Consider the following 21141-nt stretch of genomic DNA (forward strand, 5'->3'; position numbering starts at 1 on the left):
ACATTTATCTCTTAGCAAGTCCTTTTCTCAATTTATGAGGTAAAACGTGACTTCATAAAGTAGAAATCCAAAAGATGTATAAATCAGAACTTCAATAATAAGAACTTGACATATTTTAAATTCAATTTCCTCAACTCTAGGTCAGTTCTAACCGTCTTCTCCATAAAAAAAAAAAAGAGAGAGAGAGAGAGAAATGAAATACTCCATGACCATGGATAATATGAAGACAGGGTTAATGTGATATGAAAACATTTTATTGTGTGCTAACAGTGTCTGTTCCCTGTCAGACTATGTGCCTCTTTGATCCTTATCTACATTTGGGTTCTCATTCAGGCTACCATTTGGCTTTTCTAACTTTAACTACATAGTTTCTCAGTCACTGATAATCAGAGTCTGGCAGACAGGAGTGTTGAACTATCAAAGAACATACTCAGATCCCCAGGCTTGTGCTTTCCTATTTGTGAGCATCTGGCCCATCTTATTACGCAAATCTCAAATGTTCATGATGGGTCTGGCCCTGTTTTCACATCCAGTGTTGATGTTAGTCAGCTCAGAGCTTGTCCATTTATTTGATGTCCAACGTGTATAAGAAAATAAGAAACAAAAATGCAGACTACCTATTTACAGTGTAAGCTTTCTGATAGCTGACAAGGCAGGTGAGTCCTCCAGAATTTCCAGGCCTGATGTCCTTCTTACCAAAGCACAGCTAGAGCAGCTTGGGAAAGTCTGTTCTGCTTCCAAGGCAGAGATGCGCCTGGACCAGTTCTTAATCTATTCCACCAGGAGCTCATGATTGTGTTTTTGGACGGCATCTGCTAAGACTCATCTTAAATTTGCCATTTAGCTGTCTGTGCTTCGTGACTTCATTTTCCTCTCTGGGACCAAGGGAAATGAGACCGTTTCTCTCCATTAAAGATTATTTCAAATATGAATAATATAAGGCTTTCAGGTTTCATGTTTCTATAGTGAGAGGAGCTGTGTGAAGACATGGCCAAACTAAACTGTGAGTTATCTGGAACACTGGTTCTCAACCAGGGGTGAGTTTGCTCTGAGGATATTTAGCAATGCCTGGAGGCATTATTTGTTGTCACAATTATGTAAGGGGGACTGGGTGTGGGGGTTGTGAGGGGGCAAGTTCTGGCATCTAGCAGGTAGAGACCAGAGATGCTGCTGAACACCCAGGGAAGAGGACTGAACCAAGAATTATCCAGCCCAAAATCACAATAGCAAAATCTGAGCAGTCATCTTCAGCAGCACTGCTGAAGTTTTCTAACAAGGTTGGTGTTTTATTCATCATGTTTTTTTTTTTTTTTTCTATTGTCTGTATCTTGTGATGATTTTGAGGCATCTTGCGGCCTAGTGAATCCTGGCAGGTGGCCTCTCCCAGGACTCATTAATTCCTAAATATTGTAAGCATCTAACCTGAGAACATGTCTTTCATATGTAAACCAACCTAACCCAGGGCCTACATCCCCAACCACCTCCTTTATCAAACTCACACATCAAGCCAATATTCCCTTGACCCTAAATCATCCCAGAGCTGGGTACCATACAGCTAGAGACACCTCCTACAGCCCAGAACCTGTTGAAATTATTCAAACTACCTGATCCTAAACTTTCTTAGCATACTACCCCACCTTGCCCATCTCTTTCCTCAGAAACCACAGTAAAGGCTTTGAGCTTGCTTTCCCCTCACTCTTTCTGCCTCCTGAATGGCCCTGGTGCTTCCCCACGTGGACCTGCATCTTACCTGGCATCCTGTTTCTAGAGATCTCTGAATATAAATGTTATCTTTCATGACTTTCATCTCTCTGTCCTTTTGTCTTATCATACCTCATTAAAATATACCCTGGGTATGTTTTAAAATAATTAGTAACTTCACGGACTAAAGGGCTTCCCTTGTGGCTCAGCTGGTAAAGAATCTGCCTGCAATGTAGGAGACCTGGGTTTGATGCCTGGGTTGGGAAGATCCCCTGGAGAAGGGCAAGGATACCCACTCCAGTATTCTGGCCTGGAGAAGTCCATGGACTATATAGTCCATGGGTCACAAAGAGTTGGACAGGACTGAATGACTTTCACCTAGGGACTAAAAGGAAAAGAATCTTAACATACACGTATTTTAAATCCTCCTCCTGGCCTAGTGGCTCAGACAGTAAAGAATCCGCCTGAAATGCAGGAAACCTGGATTTGATCCCTGGGGTGGGAAGATCCCCTGGAGGAGGGTATAGCAACCCACTCCAGGATCCTTGCTGGAGAATCCCCATGGAAAGAGGAGCCTGGTGGGCTACAGTTCATGGGGTCGCAAAGAGTCGGACATGACAGAGCGACTAAGCACACCTGGTCCGATGAGTTCAATGTTAATATTATTTTTGAGAAGGGCTGTAACAGAAATGTTTACAAAGCGTGTCTTGAGATATGTCACTTCATCTCTTAGAACCTCAGTTTCCTCATGTCTGAAATGGGACTTAATAAGTGCCAGCTTCATAGGGCTTTTGGGCAACTAAGTCAGATAAGGAATATATAGCACTTAGCATATCAGTAAGCACTCAGTATAGGTTAGCTATTATTACAGTTAGCAAAGAGAGAAATGACTGGCTGCCAGGATTAGTTAAAGAAAACCTTCGGAAGGAGATGATAGTTGACCTGCAACTTAAAAAAGAATAGAAATTCAAGTGGAAAGAGGTGAGAAAGAATTCTATACAGAAAGGACTATATTCACAAAGCACTGAGTGATGGCAATACTCAGATCAAAATGCAAGCTTTTTTTCCTTTTATTTGACTCAGTTAAGAGGCTACTTTAGGTTGTTTAATATTTTATTTCAATAGTAATTTAATTGATGTATAATGTATATCAGTTATGTATATGCAATCTATATTTAATGTATAAATTATATAATAAATGTATATAATACATATGTGTAATATTTTGTTTCCCCTCCTTTATTGATACAGCATGTGTCAGATATCCCAAGATAAATGAATTTCTTTAGGTTTCCCTGACTTCTGTGGACAATGTTTTCCTTAACCTCATTTGTTCTCATCTTTCTTCTCAAGAAGGAAGAGAAAGCCATAATATGACTCATGTTGGTTTGTTTCTCTTAAGTGCTTTGTGCTCTGGTCTCATGATAGCTCCTACTGCATAGCTTGGTTGTTAGAACAAGCCTTGTTTAGGCAGGGTCTGTGAGTTCCCTGGAGCTACTGTGGAGGAGCTCATGTAATAAATACATAATTATGAACTTGTTAAAAGAGACATTATCTGCTCATTTGTCCAACATGGCTCCTTTCAGTCTACCTCGTAAGTAAATCTATATTTAGTCAGTGTCGTATTGATCAGAAAGCTGAGTACACTTTAATGCTCCTACAGAAACACACCATTAAAAAAAAATAACTTGAGAAAAACCCACCACAAGTCTCATCTCATTTGAAACAGTGGAAAGAAGAAAAATAGTGCTTTGTTTTCCATTATGATTTAATACAACAGCAGAAAAATGAGTACTAATACCAGGTTCTGACAATGTCACTGTAGCCAGTCTCAGAGTTTTTCCAAATATCATGCATTTTATGAAATTCAATATTAGGAAAATTAATGACAAAAGAACACACAATTGTTGGAGCTGGGTGGTCTGTAAATGGGTGTTCATTGTGTTCTTTGTTCTATTTTTCTATATGTTTAGAATTTTTATGATAAAAGGCTTAACATTTTTAATAATGGTTCCTCAACACTACTTATAATTTAGGTAAATACTACCTAAAATTAGATCATTTGAGGTAGAGCATATGTCAAATTGCACGAAATTACAATAGAGTAAAAGGTAGAAATCAGAGTAAACTATAATTTGTTTAAAACACGGAGTTGAACACACCAAGAGTAGGATTTTTTTTATGATTGCAAATAGTACAAAGCTAAGTTTTCTTCTTAAAGTTGTACGTTTGCGTGTGACATCAAGCAGGGGAATTACTTTAATACTTTGAGAAAATAAAAACATTATGAATAAACTTTTATTTATTTGGTACTTAAAGTCTAAATACCTTAACACAAGTGGAAAAGCTTCAGCCACAGTTGGAAGGGGCAGAAAAAACAAATCCTGAACTACAGCTTGAAGATGCTTTACACCTTAGTACTGTTTTATTCATTGAGTCAGAAATTTCTGAGTGAATAAGTGAAATTACACTTGTAAATCAGAAACCTTCACAGTCAATTGTTTTCATTCCACAAAGAAGCCACTTTGGGTTGGTATGTGAGTGTTGTTTCTGAAGCAGATAAGGCCAATATTGACATAAGTGTAGCTGAAAATACCACTGATTACTTTTCTTTCTACCCTGTACGTATATTAAAAACTGATCATTTTTGGCTCATGGTTTTAGATGGGTTTTTGCACAGCCTGAAAAGATTAGAAATCTTGCTCCCTTGGTACCTAAAGAGACACTTTAGTTGTCTCATGTAACAGATAAATCTTTGGGAAGAGTTTATTCAGATACCAAGATATGGATTATGAATATTTATTAGATACAATGGAATCCCTAGTGGCTTAGTGATAAAGAGTCTGCCTGCTGGTATAGGAGACACAGGAGACATGGGTTCAATCTCTGGGTTGGGAAGATCCCCTAGAGAAGGAAATGCAACTCACTCCAGTGTTCTTGTCTGGAGAATTCCATGGACAGAGGAACCTGGTGGGCTACAGTCCATGGGGTCACAAAAGAATTGGACACGACTTAGATGAGCACAATAACCAAGATTAAGCAAATAAAAAATAATGTATCAAGAACCTTCAATCTTGAATTCATCAGAAACACTATGCCAATATAAACATTTAAGGAAAAATACTTTCACCTTTTGTCTCATTGCTGCAAAAAGCAAGGGTTATTTTTGACAGTTGTAATAAGTAATCAAAAATTAAGCTTATTTAAGGAATATATTTATGTCTGGAGTAGGGTAAGGATAATAAGAGTCATTGAGAGAAAATAGGTTAGACAGAAAAGGCTCAACATGTGAATAGCACCTGTACCTACTTATGCACTGTTCTGAACATTGGTAATCCTACAAAGCAATTGATATTATCACCAGTTTACAGATGTGGGAACTAAACACTTGAAAGTTTAAATGACTTGTCCAAAGTTAAAGAGTTAATAACTTATGGAGCCAGTATTCTTCTTCAGACTTCAGCCTAAAGACCACGAGCTCAGTATCTGTCATTTTCATGGCTCTATTATACAGAGTTCCTGAAAAAGCCAATGCAATTTCCAGGGAGCAATTTACAATGTGAAGAAGAGTCTAGCACAGTATGACCCAGAATTTTTGCAGTACTGAATGGGTGAGAGATTTATCAATAGAGTTTTATATTTTACACTTATCAGGTGTGCACAAACTCTTGGTTAGAGGGACTAATTAACCATATCTTGAAGTGACCATTACTTTTTCCCCAACCAACATCTCTCACTATCTACAAAATCAATGAGGACCTTATTAGCACCTTCTTTTCTATCCAATTCTGTAACCTGGAAAAATGGGTGTGCCTGGTGACTAGACATAATAGGAAACTTGTTTTCCCATTGGAAAAAAAACCTGACATTCAATATCATAGGCCTATTAGTCCCAGACAGAGACAGATCAGCAATCAACCTCTCTTTTTTTTAACATCTCAATTCTTATTTCAAACAAGCTGTAAGTTCTTTTCTTTCATCAATATGTATGAGAAACTCGGCCTATGAGATGGAAATAGTCCCTGACAGCTAATACAATCAACTCAAGAGTACTTTAAAGTCTTTTCTTTGTTGAACTGCTCACGGATACATGAACCTGGGAATGTCACTTCATGTCTTTGAAGCTTATTTGTTTCCACGGTAAGCTCTCTAGTACTTGCCACATACTAATATTATCATTGTTCATTATGTGCAGTGATTGAATTTTCCAACTATTATAGGCACTCGCTGAAGGACCCAAAATATTGAGTGCGTGTAGCACATGCAGAATCATTAGGTGTTTAAAAGTATCTAAAGGCAGGAAAAAATAATAGAGTTCTATTTGCACTTAACTTGGTAAAGTGTGTCTGCTGATTGTTACCCATAATCTCAGCTATCTCCTTCAAAGTAAATGGCTTGGGGTCCCTTTAAGTAAATAGAATAAGCTAACGTACGTTGGGGAAGTGTGTCCTGAGTGTTTGAAATCCATCGTCCCATCACCACAGTGAATCCTCACACACACTTTATAGCATGTGCGTTGTTGTTTTCTCCATTTCGGGGGTGAAGAAGTCAAGGCACAGGCGTGTCACTGTTAAGTCACTATCAAGTCTGCTTAGTGCTGGAGCCAGGATTTGAGCCTGTGCTTTTAACTTGTCTTTCGCCCTCTAACTTGCAAGAGGTTTCTCTGCATCTGGAAAGACATCGAATGGCTAAGGCCATTCAAAACAATAGTTTTGATTGTCTGTGACCATTCTCAAGTGATTTGGATGAGCAACGTCTTGTGCATGGTTAAAGAAAATAATAGTTCTATGCAAATTTCCAACAGTTAAATTTTGCTGCATAACAAAATACCCCCAAATTAAGTGGCTTCATGAAAAGCTATTTATTTATGATTTTTGGCTCATTTGTTTGGCCTAGGGTCTTCTGAGTGGTTCTTCCGGTGTCCAGTGTGCTTGCTCTTACTTCTGTGGTCACCTTTTGGACTAGCAGAGGCTGACTGGTCTAGAATGGCCTTTGCTGGATAAGATTTCTCTGTTCCTGTGCTCTGTCATCCTCCAGCAGCCTAACCACACCTGGAACAGCTTAGTGTGTTCACTTGGTGGTGGCAAGCCTAGATTCAGCAGAAGCTAGAGGCCTCTCGGGGCTCACATTTGGAACTGAATTCTTTTTTATTATTAATATTTTAAATTGGAGGACAATTGCTTTACAATATTGTGTTAGTTTCTGCCATACATCAACCTGGATCAGCCACAGATATACATATGTCCCCTCCCTCTTGAGCTTCCCTCCCACCTCCCGTGCCATCCACACCTCCAGGTTGTCACAGAGCGCCAGGTTTGAGCTCCCTGCACCATACAGCAAATTGCCACTGCCTATTTGTTCCACATATGACAATATATATTTTCAGTGTTACTCTTTCACTTCATCCCACGCTCCCCTTCCCCCACTGTGTCCATAGGTCTTTTTTTTCTGTCTGCATCTCCACTGCTGTCCTATGGATAGGTTGATCAGTACCATCTTTCTAGATTCCATATATATGCGTTAATATACAATGTTTGTTTTTCTTTTTCTGACTTACTTCACTCAGTTTGTCCACCTCATTAGAACTGACTCAAATGCATTCCTTTTTATGGCTGAGTAATATTCCATTGTATATTAATATTCTATATTAATATTACTATAATAATATATAGTAATATTCCATTGTATATACACTATGGTATATGCATACCACAACTTCCTTATCCATTCATCTGTCAGTTGACATCTAGGTTGCTTCTTTGTCCTAGCTATTGTAAATAGTGTTGCAATGAACATTGGGCATTCTTTGGCATTGCCTTTCTTTGGGATTGGAATGAAAACTGACCTTTTGCAGTCCTGTGGCCACTGCTGAGTTTTCCAAATTTGCTGGCATATTGAGTGCAGCACTTTCACAGCATCATCTTTCAGGATTTGAAATAGCTCAACTGGAATTCCATCACCTCCACTAGCTTTGTTCATAGTGATACTTCCTAAGGCCCACTTGACTTCACATTCCAGGATGTCTGGCTCTAGGTGAGTGATCACACCATCGTGATTATCTTGGTCGTGAAGATCTTTTTTGTACAGTTCTTCTGTGTATTCTTGCCACCTCTTCTTAATATCTTCTGCTTCTGTTAGGTCCATACCATTTCTGTCCTTTATTGAGCCCAACTTTGCATGAAATTTTCCCTTGGTATCTCTAATTTTCTTGAAGAGATCTCTAGTCTTCCCCATTCTGTTGTTTTCCTCTATTTCTTTGCATTGATTGCTGAGGAAGGCTTTCTTATCTCTCCTTGCTATTCTTTGGAACTCTGCATTCAAATGGGTATATCTTTCCTCTTCTCCTTTGCTTTTCACTTCTCTTCTTTTTACAGCTATTTGTAAGGCCTCCTCAGACAGCCATTTTGCTTTTTTGCATTTCTTTTTCTTTCAATGGTCTTGATTCCTGTCTCCTGTACAATGTCACAAAACCTCTGGTCCATAGTTCATCAGGCACTCTGTCTATCAGATCGAGTCCCTTAAATCTATTTCTCACTTCCACTGTATAGTCATAAGGGATTTGATTTAGGTCATACCTGAATGGTCTAGTGGTTTTCCCCACTTTTGTCAATTTAAGTCTGAATTTGGCAATAAGGAGTTCATGATCTGAGCCACAGTCAGCTCCCGGTCTTGTTTTTGCTAACTGAATAGATCTTCTCCATCTTTGGCTGCAGATAATATAATCAATCTGATTTCAGTGTTGACCATCTGGTGATGTCCATTTGTAAAGTCTTCTCTTGTGTTGTTGGAAGAGGGTGTTTGCTATGACCAGTGCGTTCTCCTGACAAAACTCTATTAACCTTTGCCCTGTTTCATTCTGTACTCCAAGGCCAAATTTGCCTATTACTCCAGGTGTTTCTTAACTTCCTATTTTTGCATTCCAACTAGGCAATCTGACCACATGACCACAGCCTTGTCTAACTCAATGAAACTAAGCCATACCATGTGGGGCCACCCAAGATGGACGGGTCATGTTGGAGAGGTCTGACAGAATGTGATCCACTGGAGAAGGGAATGGCAGAGCACTTCATATTCTTGCCTTGAGAATCCCATGAACAGTATGAAAAGGCAGAAATATAGGACACTAAATGATGAACTCCCCAGGTCAGTAGGTGCCCAATATGCTACTGGAGATCAGTGGAGAAATAACTCCAGAAAGAATGAAGGGATGGAGTTAAAGCAAAAACAACACCCAGTTGTGGATGGGACTGGGGATGGAAGCAAGGTCCAATGCTATAAAGAGCAATATTGCATAGGAATCTGGAATGTTAGGTTCATGAATCAAGGCAAATTGGAAGTGGTCAAACAGGAGATGACAAGAGTGAACATCGACATTCTAGAGAACTAAGATGGACTGGAATGGGTGAATTTAACTCCGATGACCATTATATCTACTACTGTGGGCAGGAATCCCTTAGAAGAAATGGAGTAGCCATCATAGTCAACCAAAGAGTCCGTAATGCAGTACTTGGATGTAGTCTCAAAAACGACAGAATGATCTCTGTTCATTTCCAAGGCAAATCATTCAATATCACGGTAATCCAAGTCTATACCCCGACCAGTAACGCTGAAGAAGCTGAAGTTGAATGGTTTTATGAAGACTAAAAGACCTTTTATAACTAACACCTCAAAAAGATGTCCTTTTCATTAAACATTTTACATGAGTAATATGGCAATATATTTTTCTGAAAAAATCTATTTTGTGCTATTCACAGGGCTTAGGATAGTATGTTAAGTATTCATTTATTGCACAAGTATCTGTAATCAGAAAAGCCAGAAATATTTTCAGTCTCTTAAGATTTGAGTTTTGGATTGAAGTTATCAAACTGTGATTAAAGATAATCCTGAAATAATAGTTATTTCATATTTGATTTGCATTTCTCTAAAATGATGCCTCAGGCATTATCATTGTCAAATCAAATTTAGTAGAATTTCAGTTGTTCTGTTTTAAATAGCTTGTACACATTTGGAGAATTCCAGTGTACACGTGTAAAATGTACATATGTACACTTGTACTGACTTTCTCACCAAGGGATAGCCATTCTTTGGTGAGTTTGTTCTAATTGCCATTCGTTGTATTAACATTAATTAGCAAACTCATCTTTCAATTTCATCCCCTTGGGACAGATTCAGTCAGGGTTGGGTAGGTAGGGAATTTAATTAATCTATCAACAAATTGAATTTTTTATTAGGTACTTGGGTTTTATCTCTTATATTTTGCATAGTATATTAGAAAATTTGTTTTGAACTAGAGTTACCTAAAGTTTATTTTAGGAGGACAGAGAGTCCAACCATTTTACCCCAAAGCACTACATATAATAAAAATAGATCATCAATGTTCCTTTAGGATAATTTTCAAGAAAGTTCATTTACTATTACCTAAGAATGGAGACTTTTTTCAGATTGAATCTTCCCAAACTGATGGAAGGACTATTTTATAGTAAATGTATCAATAGCTGGTTGTATAAACACCTACTATTTGTGGCTTAACAACAAAGGGCATCAGTGTGTGAGGATTTAGTTCAATAGAGTTAATCTCAAATGCAATTAATGCTCACATTCTTTATGTGCCTCTATGGCAATCTGTTTGCCCAAGGAATTTATTGAAATAGATACGTTTAATTAACCTGTTTTCAGCACTTGGGCAAAGACACAATTTAAGATGTGACATTCCACTTAAAGAAAAAGAAAGAAAAGAATCTGGATATTACTTTTTTCAACCTGGTCTCTTGTCTTAACAATGTGTAAAATTTAAATAGAAGAGGATATATGTCAAATATGGCTTCATCTCCGACTGCCATACACACATATGCACACACTCACATACATGCACACACACACACACACACACACACACACGAGAACTAATTCTGTACTCCTCATGTCACCTTCAGTGAGCTTACAAAGTATGAGCTAGTATGCAAAGTAAGCCAGCTAGTGTGGTGAATTTGAGTAGCATTTTAGGATAAAGTTCACTTTGACCCTCAGCTCCTAACTAGCTGCATTTTTTTTTTCCTTGTGAAAGTGAAAAGCTTTGAATTCTCTCAACATGACCAAGTAGTACCACAATCATCTGCTTCCATGAATTCTAGAATTTGATTTTGTTATGGTCTTTGGCTAGTCAGGTTTCTCAATTCATATAACCATTGGCAGGCAGATTTTTCCAAAAATAATCATTTTTATATGTATTTTTTCTACATGCTTTATAAATGTGTGCTATCCAAATGGGACAAATGAAAATAAAATGAGAAAACACTGTTGCCTTGGTGCTTGGTCACCCTATAATTTGAATAATAGCTTAAGCTTAAATTGACCTATTACAAACCAGATGTCTTGTCCTGACATTTTTACATGGATGGATTCAAGGAGTTATAAAATTTGCCCTCAAGTTTGCTACATTTGGTTGTATTGAAAGAAAAATCTGGTCTTAAGAATTTTAGTCTCTTTTTTAATGGAAAAGCATCTCCTATTGAACAAATACACACCTATTTTGTTTTTTATATTTCATACACTAATTTTATTTTCATTCTGCTTTTAAATCTAGATACATGAAGCCAGAAAATGTCAAAAGCAAAGGGGGCAGGTTTAACTGCATTGATAGCCACATTTAAAATAAGCATCAAAGGGGCTTCCCTGATGGTTCAGGGGTTAGGACTCTGTGCTTCCATTCCAGGGGGCATGGGTTCAATCCCTGGTTAGGGAACTAAGATCCCCTGCAAGCTGCATGGCATGGCCAAAAAAAGAAAACAACCATCAATATTTCTGCAGTAACCTAAGAGGTGTTATCATACTTTTTGTTACTGTTTTTCTCAAATATATTTTTTGAAGTGAACTTTTAATATTAATTCCTATTCTTTGGTAAAAAGGACACATATGTCAGATATGAATCTATAGCCAGAATGAAAGTCAATCTCTTCTAAACATAGCTTAACACTTTTTTAAATGACTGTTTTGTCTTTCTAATTCCCTGCACTTTATTCCTCATCCTACCCATTCCTTTCTAAGCAAGTTAAAGAATTTCTTTATTTTGTTCTTGTCTGTTCAAGTCTAGACTTCTCCTAAGCGCTGGTGTAAGAAGATGCAATTTCTGCCACTATGGCTCGTTATTATTTGTTTAATCTCCATCTACACAGGAGGAAACTCAGCAACATGACTTGAATTTGTCATGAACTTCTAGTCTTGTTGGGGATTTTTTTGCTGTTTTGCTTGTGTTTTATTATATCAGGAAGTGCATACAAGAAAGTACCATGTATACTGCAAAGCACTATATAAATATCCAGTTATTTTTATTAATTTTTGAAAAGTTGACAGCAGTCTTACCAGTTCTGTCACTTGCCCTGACTTTAAGTAAATCAGAATGATAAGAGAACAGCATCCTGAGGCTAAATACGACACACAGCGGAGTTGACACATTTCCAAGAGGTGCTCAAGGCCCTCTGCTCTCAGGAGGCAGAACCATCTCGCCTTTGAAAGCTGACCTTTCCCTCTCCACCCCCTCTTTTTCCAGGCCCTTCTCCAGAGCTAACTTATTCACACATAGCAGGCAGACCCCTGAAGCCTACTTTAAAAAGTCTCGGTCTGTAAGCTATGATAGGATCAGCCTTTACTCCACCCTAGCCCAGATTGGCACAAACTTTAGCAGAGAAGAAAAGGGAAATTTAAGATCCTTGTTTATTATGATGGGCATTCACTTTATTAACAAGTTTCTGTAGGAAACTCAGCCTTACTTATATGGAAGCTGAAGGGCCTGGATTTGAGATTAGAAGACCTGGATCTCAGTACAGTTTGGTCAAACTTCTTCAACCCTCTGAGCCTTGGTTTTCTCACCTATGTAACGGAGATTTCCACTCTTACCATGAAGCGCCCCTGTGCACCCTCTAGACAATGAGTATTAGCATCACCTCTCACAGAGTAAGGGCTACCATCATCATCTTTTGTAAAGTCATGCCTTAAGCTTGGAATTTTCCACTGAATATTGCCTTCACTATCAGAATAACCAATAGAGATATTGTCTGGGATCCCAATATTTGTAAACATAGGTTGCAAATTAGCCAAAATTACATCTTATCTTAGTCTAATCTGTACCAACATTTTGGAGATATTCTTATTTTCAAAGTTTTCAAAATTTACAACAATTCTGAACTTTAAGTCAATGACTTTTGGCATATTTGTTTGGAAATTAAAATGTCAGATGCTCTTTGCTTTATAGACATTGTCTCTTTACCTCCGTTTCAAAATGATGGGATGTAGAAAGAGGGAGTAAAAAGACGATAATGCATGAGACTGTATATGCTAATCACCACTTACTGTGAATCCAAGGGTACATCTTTCCTTGAAAGAGAGTGACAACAGCCCATCAATCTCTAAAGCCACAGTGGCAGCTGGGTTACAGGATATCCTACAGCCATATTAGTTATTCTGTCCCATCACTGTTCAAGGTTGCTAAACACTGCATTCGATAGAAAAATTCAAGCTCTAACAATATTTAAAAAAAAAACTATTTTCATCCCCTCAAACAAAGCAAACCATGTTTATATCCTGTGTAAAATTAAAAAAAGAAGAAAACAGGAGTTTACAAACCCAACTGTTGGCATCACCCCAGATGCTGGTTCTAACCCTAGCTCTCATTATCTCACTGTGTAAATCAGGACAAATTGCATAATCTCTCAAAGGCTCCGTTTTCTCATCTGTACAATGGGCATAATTAAACCTACATTGAGGTGTTGTGTGAAGAGTAAAGGGGATGTTTGCCAGGGCCAAGCATAATAGTACTTCACAAGGACAGGCACTCATTGATGGGTGCGATTTAAATCTGCAATGGTATTTCTTTCTCACTCTGTAATTTGCACACAAGCATGTGATCATAGCTCTGTATTGAATTTTGACTCAGATTTGAATTAAATCAGAGAAGCACATGTAGAATCCTCTTATTTGAGGCTACTGAGAAACTACTCGTTCCGAAGTGGGACTTCAGTGAACTGAGCTGCTTAATAAGATCGAGCAACCCTTCAGACTACCAGCACTCTTATCCTCCTGTGAAAATAGGAGTGAAACGTTTTAAACTAGACAGCATAGCTGGTAGATAATTTAAAACATGGGTGGTTTTGTTCTGCTCCTTAGCTTCATACAAATCAAAATCAAACTACCCAGTGTCCACCTTGGATAAACGATAGTGAAGCAACTGCTTGGGGCTGAATCTTTGATGAGATAGAAGAGATAAAGGCACAGAATCTTTTTGGGGCCATCAGGACAACATTTTCTTTGACAAAGGCAGAATCCCAGTGCAGCCATGGCTTTCCCCTCTAAAGCGAGCTTAAATCTGCTTGTTAAACTGTTTTGTACAAAGTTTGCAACTCTTCTTCTCTGATGTGAGCCTTGCAGAAGTTGTGTCCTTTTCGTGACCCTCCCATATACCCCAGCTACTGCACCCGCGACAGTCCTTGGTAATAGTGAAGCCTGGCCTAAGTTCTACATTTAGAAACTCTGTATGCCAGAGGCAAAGAATCTTCCTGGGAGACCTTTGGTTCCCCAACCTTTACAGCAATGGCTCTCAAATTTTAATTTGCATAAGAATCACCCGGGGGTATCCTTTAAAAATTCAGATTCCACGGCAGCTCCTGCCCATTCCAATTCAGTAGGTTTGGGGTAGATAGAGTTTGGGGCTTTGTGTTTTTCATAAGGACCCCAGCTTATTCTTTTTTTAATTTTTTTAAAATTTTATTGAAGCATAATTGATTTACAATGATTTACAGTGTTGTGTTATATTCAGTCATACATGTTCAGTTATGCATATATGTATATTCTTTTTCACATTCTTTCCATCATGGTTTATTACAGGATATTGAATATCGTTCCTCGTGCTATACAATAGGACCGTGTTGTTTATCCATCTTATGTACGATAGCTTGCATTTGCTAATCCCAAACACCTAATCCATCCCTTCCCATCCCCTTCTTGGCAACAAGTCTGTTCTCTCTACCTGTGAGTCTGTTCCTGTTTCATAGATAACTTCATTCGTGTCATATTTTAGATTCCACCATTCCAGCTTATTCTGATGTAGGTGATCATTCTGGAAGACATTGGGAGAAATACTACTTTATAGTATTGTATAAATTCTTAATTTATGAAATATTCTTAATTTATAAAATATGTGATCATAAACACAAAGTAGAGAAGTTAAGTAGCCCCCTAGCCTGAATTGATTCATATATGCTACCATGAGTCAGAAACACTTCCCTACTTTAATTTGGGGACAATGGAGTGACAACAGGGACAGTAATAATAGTAGCACACCATAAGCCGTAGACTATAGGGACCTTGTTGAAGAAGTAAAAGCTTGGGCTTCAGAGATGTTTACTAGTTATTTAAACTTGAGCCACTGTTCCTTTATTTATAAAAGGGAGGTAGATTGCTATAAGCTTTGCAGGTGGCTCAAATGGTACGGAATCAGCCTACCAATGCAGGATACATGGGTTCAATCCCTGGTTTGGGAAGACCCCCTCATGGAGGAAATGGCAACGCACTCCAGAGTTCTCGCTGGGACAATCCCGTGGCCAGAGGAGCCTGGCAGGCCACAGTTCACAGGGTCATATAGAGTCAGACAGGACTGAATGGCTGCTCATGCACACATACACACACAGATTGCTGCGAAGGACCTAGCAACTACCAGGGGCCTGTCCCGGGTCTAGGCACACCTTAGGTTCTCAGTGCTAGTTCTGTCCTCTGTCGCCCCTGCAATGGTAGCAGGAGGTTAAGTGGCCTCTGGACCAGTCACTCCAGACTCTTGACCACATGACCTTTAGAAAGGTATGGGCCCCTGCCTGATTAAGTTTAACTGCTGTGACAGAATACCATAGACTGGGTGGCTTGTAAACAGCAGAAATGCATTACTCATCCTTCTGCAAGTCCGGGAAGCCCAAGATCAAGGTGCTAGCAGATTCGATGTCTGGTGAGAATCCCTCCTCTGTTTCCTCGGTAACTTCTATTATGTCCCTAAATGTCAAAACGGCCTAGATAGAGAGCTCTCTTGCTGTTGCTGCTGCTGCTGCTAAGTCGCTTCAGTCGTGTCCAACTCTGTGGGACCCCATAAACGGCAGCCCACCAGGCTCCCCCGTCCCTGGGATTCTCCAGGCAAGAATACTGGAATGGGTTGCCATTTCCTTCTCCAATGCATGAAAGTGAAATGTCAAAGTGAAGTTGCTCGGTCGTGTCCGACTCTTAGCGACCCCATGGACTGCAGCCTACCAGGCTCCTCCGTCCATGGGATTTTCCAGGCAAGAGTACTGGAGTCGGGTGCCGTTGCCTTCTCCGAGAGCTCTCTTAAAAGGACAATAATCCCATTCATAAGGGCTCCAGGGCATGACCTAATCACCTCCCAAAGACTCTACTTCCTAATACCATCACCTGGGGTATAAGATTTCAACATAAGAATTTTGAGGGGACCACAGGTTTTCCTTCTATACCAGTCCCCTTGAACCTTCTTCACAGACACTGCCTTTTACTTGAAATGAGAATATAAAATATAATTTACTTGATATGAGAGTATAAAATATAATTTCTAAATTAGAATATAATTTCTAATAAATGAGGCATACCTCATTTTATTTTGCTTTGATTCATTGTGCTTCTCAGATACTGTGTTTGTTTGTTTGTTTGTTTACAAATTGAAGGTTTGTGGCATGTATCAGTCACATCTATCAGTGACATTTTTCCAACAGCATTTGCTCACTTTGTGTCTCTGTGTTACCTTTTGGTAATTCTTGCAATATATCAAACTTTTGCATTATTTTTATAGTTGTCATGATGATCTCTGATCAGTGTTCTTTGATGTTATTGTTGAAATTGTCTTGTAGTGCCATGAACCATACCCTTATAACACAACAAACTTAATTTATGAATGTGTGTTCTGATGACTCCCCTGACCAGCCATTGCCCAATATCTCTTTCTCCTTGGGCTTCCCCATTTCCTGAAATACAACAATATTGAAATTAGACCAATTAATAGCCTCACAACAACTTGCAGGTATTCACATGAGATGAAGAGTTGCCCATTTCTCACCTTAAATCAAAAGCTAGAAATGATTAAGCTTAGAGGGGAAGGAGTGTTGAAAGCTGAGATAGGCTGAAATCTAGACCTCTCCTGCCAAACTGTTAGTCAAGCTGTGGATGCAAAGGAAAAGCTCTTAAAGGAAATTAACAGTGCTACCCCAGTGAATGATAAAAAAGCCAAACCATCATATTGCTGATATGGAGAAAGTTTGAGTGGTCTGGACAGATCAAACCAGCCACAACATTCCCTTAAGCCAAAGCCTAATCCAGAGCAAAGCCCTGACTCTCTTCAAGTCTGTGAATGCTGAGAGAGGTGAGAAGGCTGAATAAGAAATGTCTGAAGCCAGCAGAGGTTGATTCATGAGGTTTAAGGACAGAGACCGTCCCTATGAAAGTATAAGGTGAAACAGCAAGTTATCCAGGAGGTGGATAGCTACAGCAAGTTATCCAGGAGGTGTAGCTAAGATAATTAATGAAGGGGACTACACTAAATCACAGGTTTTCACTACAGGTAATAAAATAGCCTTACATTGGAAGAAGATGCCATTTAAGACATTCATAGCTAGAGAGGAGGAGTCGAGGTCTGGCTTCAAAATTTCACAGGACAGGCTGCCTCTCTTGTTAGGGGTTAATGCAGCTGGTGACTTCAAGTTGAGGCCAATGCTTAATTATTATTATGAAAACTCTAAAGCCCTTAAGAATTAAGCTAAATGTACTCTGCCTGTGCTGTATACATAGAACAGCAAATCCTGAGTGACAACATACCTGTTTACAACATGGTTTACTGAGTATTTTAAGCTCATTGTCAAAAGCTATTCCTCAGGGGGAAAAAATGGCCCTTTCAAAATATTACTGCTCGTTGACAATGCACCTGGTCACCCAGGAGCTCTAGTAGAGAGTTGTTATCATTATCGTTCAGTTGCTAAGTCGTGTCTGACTCTTTGCTACACCATGGACTGATGAGAGTACAAGAAAATCAGTTATTTTCATGCCTGCTAAGACAACACCCATTCTGAAGCCCATGGATCAAGAAGTAACTTCGATTTTTAACTCTTATCATTTAAGAACTACATTTCATAAGGCTAGAGCTACCACAGAGACAGTGGTTTCTCTGATGGATCTGGGCAAACTCAATTAAAAATTATCTGGAAAAGTTTCATCATTCCAGATGTCATTAAGAACATTCATGATTCATGAGAAAAGGTAAAAATATCAACATCAAACAGGAGATTGGAAGATGTTGATTCCAACCTTCATGGATGACTTTCTGAGGTTCAGAATTCAACAGAGGAAATACCTGAAGATGTAGTAGAAATAGCAAAAGAACTAGAATTAGAAGTGGAGCCTGAAGATGTGACTGAATTGCTGCAATCTCACGATAAAACTTTTTCAGGTGAGGATTTGCTTCTTATGAAAAAGAACAGATGAACAAAGAACAGAGTTTATTGAGATGGAATTTACTCCTGGTGAAGATGCTATGAACATTGTAACAATGACAGCAAAGGATATAGAGTATTACATAAACGTAGTCCCTAAAGCAGTGTTGATGCTTGAGAAAACTGACTCCAATTTGAAAGAAGTTGTCCTGTGGGTAAAATGCTATCAAACAGAGAAATCATTCATGACAGGAAGAGTCTGTTGATGCAGCAAACCTCATTGTTTGCCCATTTGTCTGATTTTAAGAAATTGCTGCAACCATCCCACCTTCAGCAACCACCACCTTGATCAGTCAGCAGCCATCAACATCAAGGCAAGACCCTCCAGCAGCAAAAAGATGGCAACTCACTACTACTCAGATGATGGCTAGCATTTTTTAAGCAATAAAGTGTCTTTCCATTAAGGTGTATTCATTGTTTTTTAAACATCATGCTAGCATACACTTAATATGTGGACATAATTTTTATAAGCACTGGAAAACAAAAAAAAATTGATGTGACTCACTTTATTGTGATATTCATTCTGTTGTGGTGGTCTGGAACCAAACTCATAATATCCCCAAGGAATGCCTGGATAAATGTAAAACTCACCGAGCCAGTGTTCTATACAGTTAGATCTATTACTGGCAAGTCGAAGCCGTAGGAAGGAGAGTGTTCATCACACTGACAGTCAGATGGATTCCTTGTACTATTCCGGAGATGAATGAAGACCAGTCATGAACTAGTCTCAGGATATCATCTCTTCCTGGACACAGGGCACGTTCTTATATTTCAACTCCTTTTCAGTCAAACTTCATGAAGACCATCACCCTCCATCTCTAAAAGTTCAGCTTATTCAGATATTCTGCAGTACTTGCTGGAGGTAGAGACACGGATTTAGAGACCAGATCTGAAGAGGGATAGATTACCTTTCTTTTGAGGAAGTTTAAGGTTTGAAATTAAGTTCCTGTTCATGGAAGGCCAATCCACGTCAGCATTGATATAGACAGTAAAGGAGAGAAACAATTTCCAAAAACACTCTATGTTAGTTTTGCTAGATCTGCCATAATAAGGTATCACTAACTGGGAGAGGCTTCAACAACTTGCACAACAGAAATTTATTCTCTCACAATTCTGGAGGCTGGAGGTTCAAGGCAAGGTGATGGCGGTGTTATGCTCTTTCCGGAGGTGTTAGGGAAAATCGTTAAACTTCTGTGTTAGTTTCTGATAGTTCCTTGGCTTTTGACAACTTAAATCTTCACATCATCTTCACATGATGACATCCTGTATACATATCATATCCAAAGCTCCCCCATTCATAGAGACACCAGTCATATTGGATTAGGGGATCTTCCTGCTCTAGTATGACCTCATTTTAACCAAGTACATCTGGAAGACCCTATTTACAAATAAGATTACATTCTGAGATACTGAGGTTAGGATTTCAAAATATGAATTGGGAAGAAGGGACATGAACACTGTTTAGCTCCTATAACAGACTCTTACAGGAAATTTATTTGAGTGTTTGGTTAGGACTCAAATTTTTATATCATACAAAGACAAGATGACCTTAGCCTAAAATTTTTCCTAAAAAATTTATTATCTGGCCTCCACCATTTCATAGACATTTTTCAGTATGAGCCCTATGGAAATGTAAAAGACTTATTAAATATACCCAGAAATAGCTGAATGACTTAAGCTGGTGAGTGGGATCATATAATATTCACCACTTAAATGTTCTTGACTTTATACAGGGACTGACTCCTGAATGTTTTCCTGGAAGTCAAGCAATCGTTTTAAAATAAGCAATATGTCAGTCTTCTAATGGAACTAATAAGCCAATGAAACTAATAAAACTTCTCTCACTAAAATTATTAAAATTTACCTTCTTGAAACCATAAGGGAACAAAAAGTATCTCTGAGTCAAGTTATTTTTCATGGAAACTGACATTTAAATTAGAAATCACTTAACAGTGGTTAGACATGAAATGTAAAAAGCATTATCTGAGATTAATGGTTAGCATACTCAGATGTCCACACAGCAGAGTGATCACATTTTAGGTTTACTTTTAAACTAATTTCATATGACAGGATCATGTTTGAATCCCATATGTTTTACTCTGAACCCCTGTTTGCATTCACTGAAAAGTTCTGCAAAGCAGATTGTTAAATTTTTTGTTTATTTTTCTGGGGGAAAAAATGAAGGTTTTTAACAGAAACTAACAATACTTACCAAGATATTGTGATTAACAAGGGCAAAGTTTCTAAAATGATGCTTGAAGGCATGTTTGAAATGGGTAATAGTCAAGGGTGTGATTAAAAACTTGTTCATTTGCATTATTTAAACAGCCATTGAATATCATTAATTTTTATTTGGTACTAACAGCACAGCCTATTGAATCAAAAGCAATCAAAATTGAAGTTGAGAACTCTCTAATTCTTGACCACGTGTTTTCTTTATCTAGGGACAGGGTTTGTTTGTTTTCTCAATATTGCTTTTCTACCCAATTGTAGTTACTTAATCTCTCCAGCCATGAAATTAAAAGACGCTTACTCCTTGGAAGGAAAGTTATGACTAACCTAGATAGTATATTCAAAAGCAGAGACATTACTTTGCCAACAAAGGTCCGTCTAGTCAAGGCTATGGTTTTTCCTGTGGTCATGTATGGATGTGAGAGTTGGACTGTGAAGAAGGCTGAGCGCCGAAGAATTGATGCTTTTGAACTGTGGTGTTAGAGAAGACTCTTGAGAGTCCCTTGGACTGCAAGGAGATCCAACCAGTCCATTCTGAAGGAGATCAGCCCTGGGATTTCTTTGGAAGGAATGATGCTAAAGCTGAAACTCCAGTACTTTGGCCACCTCATGCAGAGTTGACTCATTGGAAAAGACTCTGATTCTGGGAGGGATTGGGGGCAAGAGGAGAAGGGGACGACAGAGG

General features: G+C 38.6%; 1 protein-coding gene across 2 annotated transcripts in view; it reads left to right on the plus strand.

Annotated features, from left to right (window-relative positions):
• GPC6 (glypican 6) overlaps positions 1–21141 on the plus strand; it is a 1231564-nt gene that overhangs the window by 1027928 nt on the left and 182495 nt on the right. The window lies entirely within an intron of this gene.

Source organism: Bos taurus, chromosome 12, assembly GCF_002263795.3.
Source record: "Bos taurus isolate L1 Dominette 01449 registration number 42190680 breed Hereford chromosome 12, ARS-UCD2.0, whole genome shotgun sequence".
NCBI lineage: Eukaryota > Metazoa > Chordata > Mammalia > Artiodactyla > Bovidae > Bos > Bos taurus.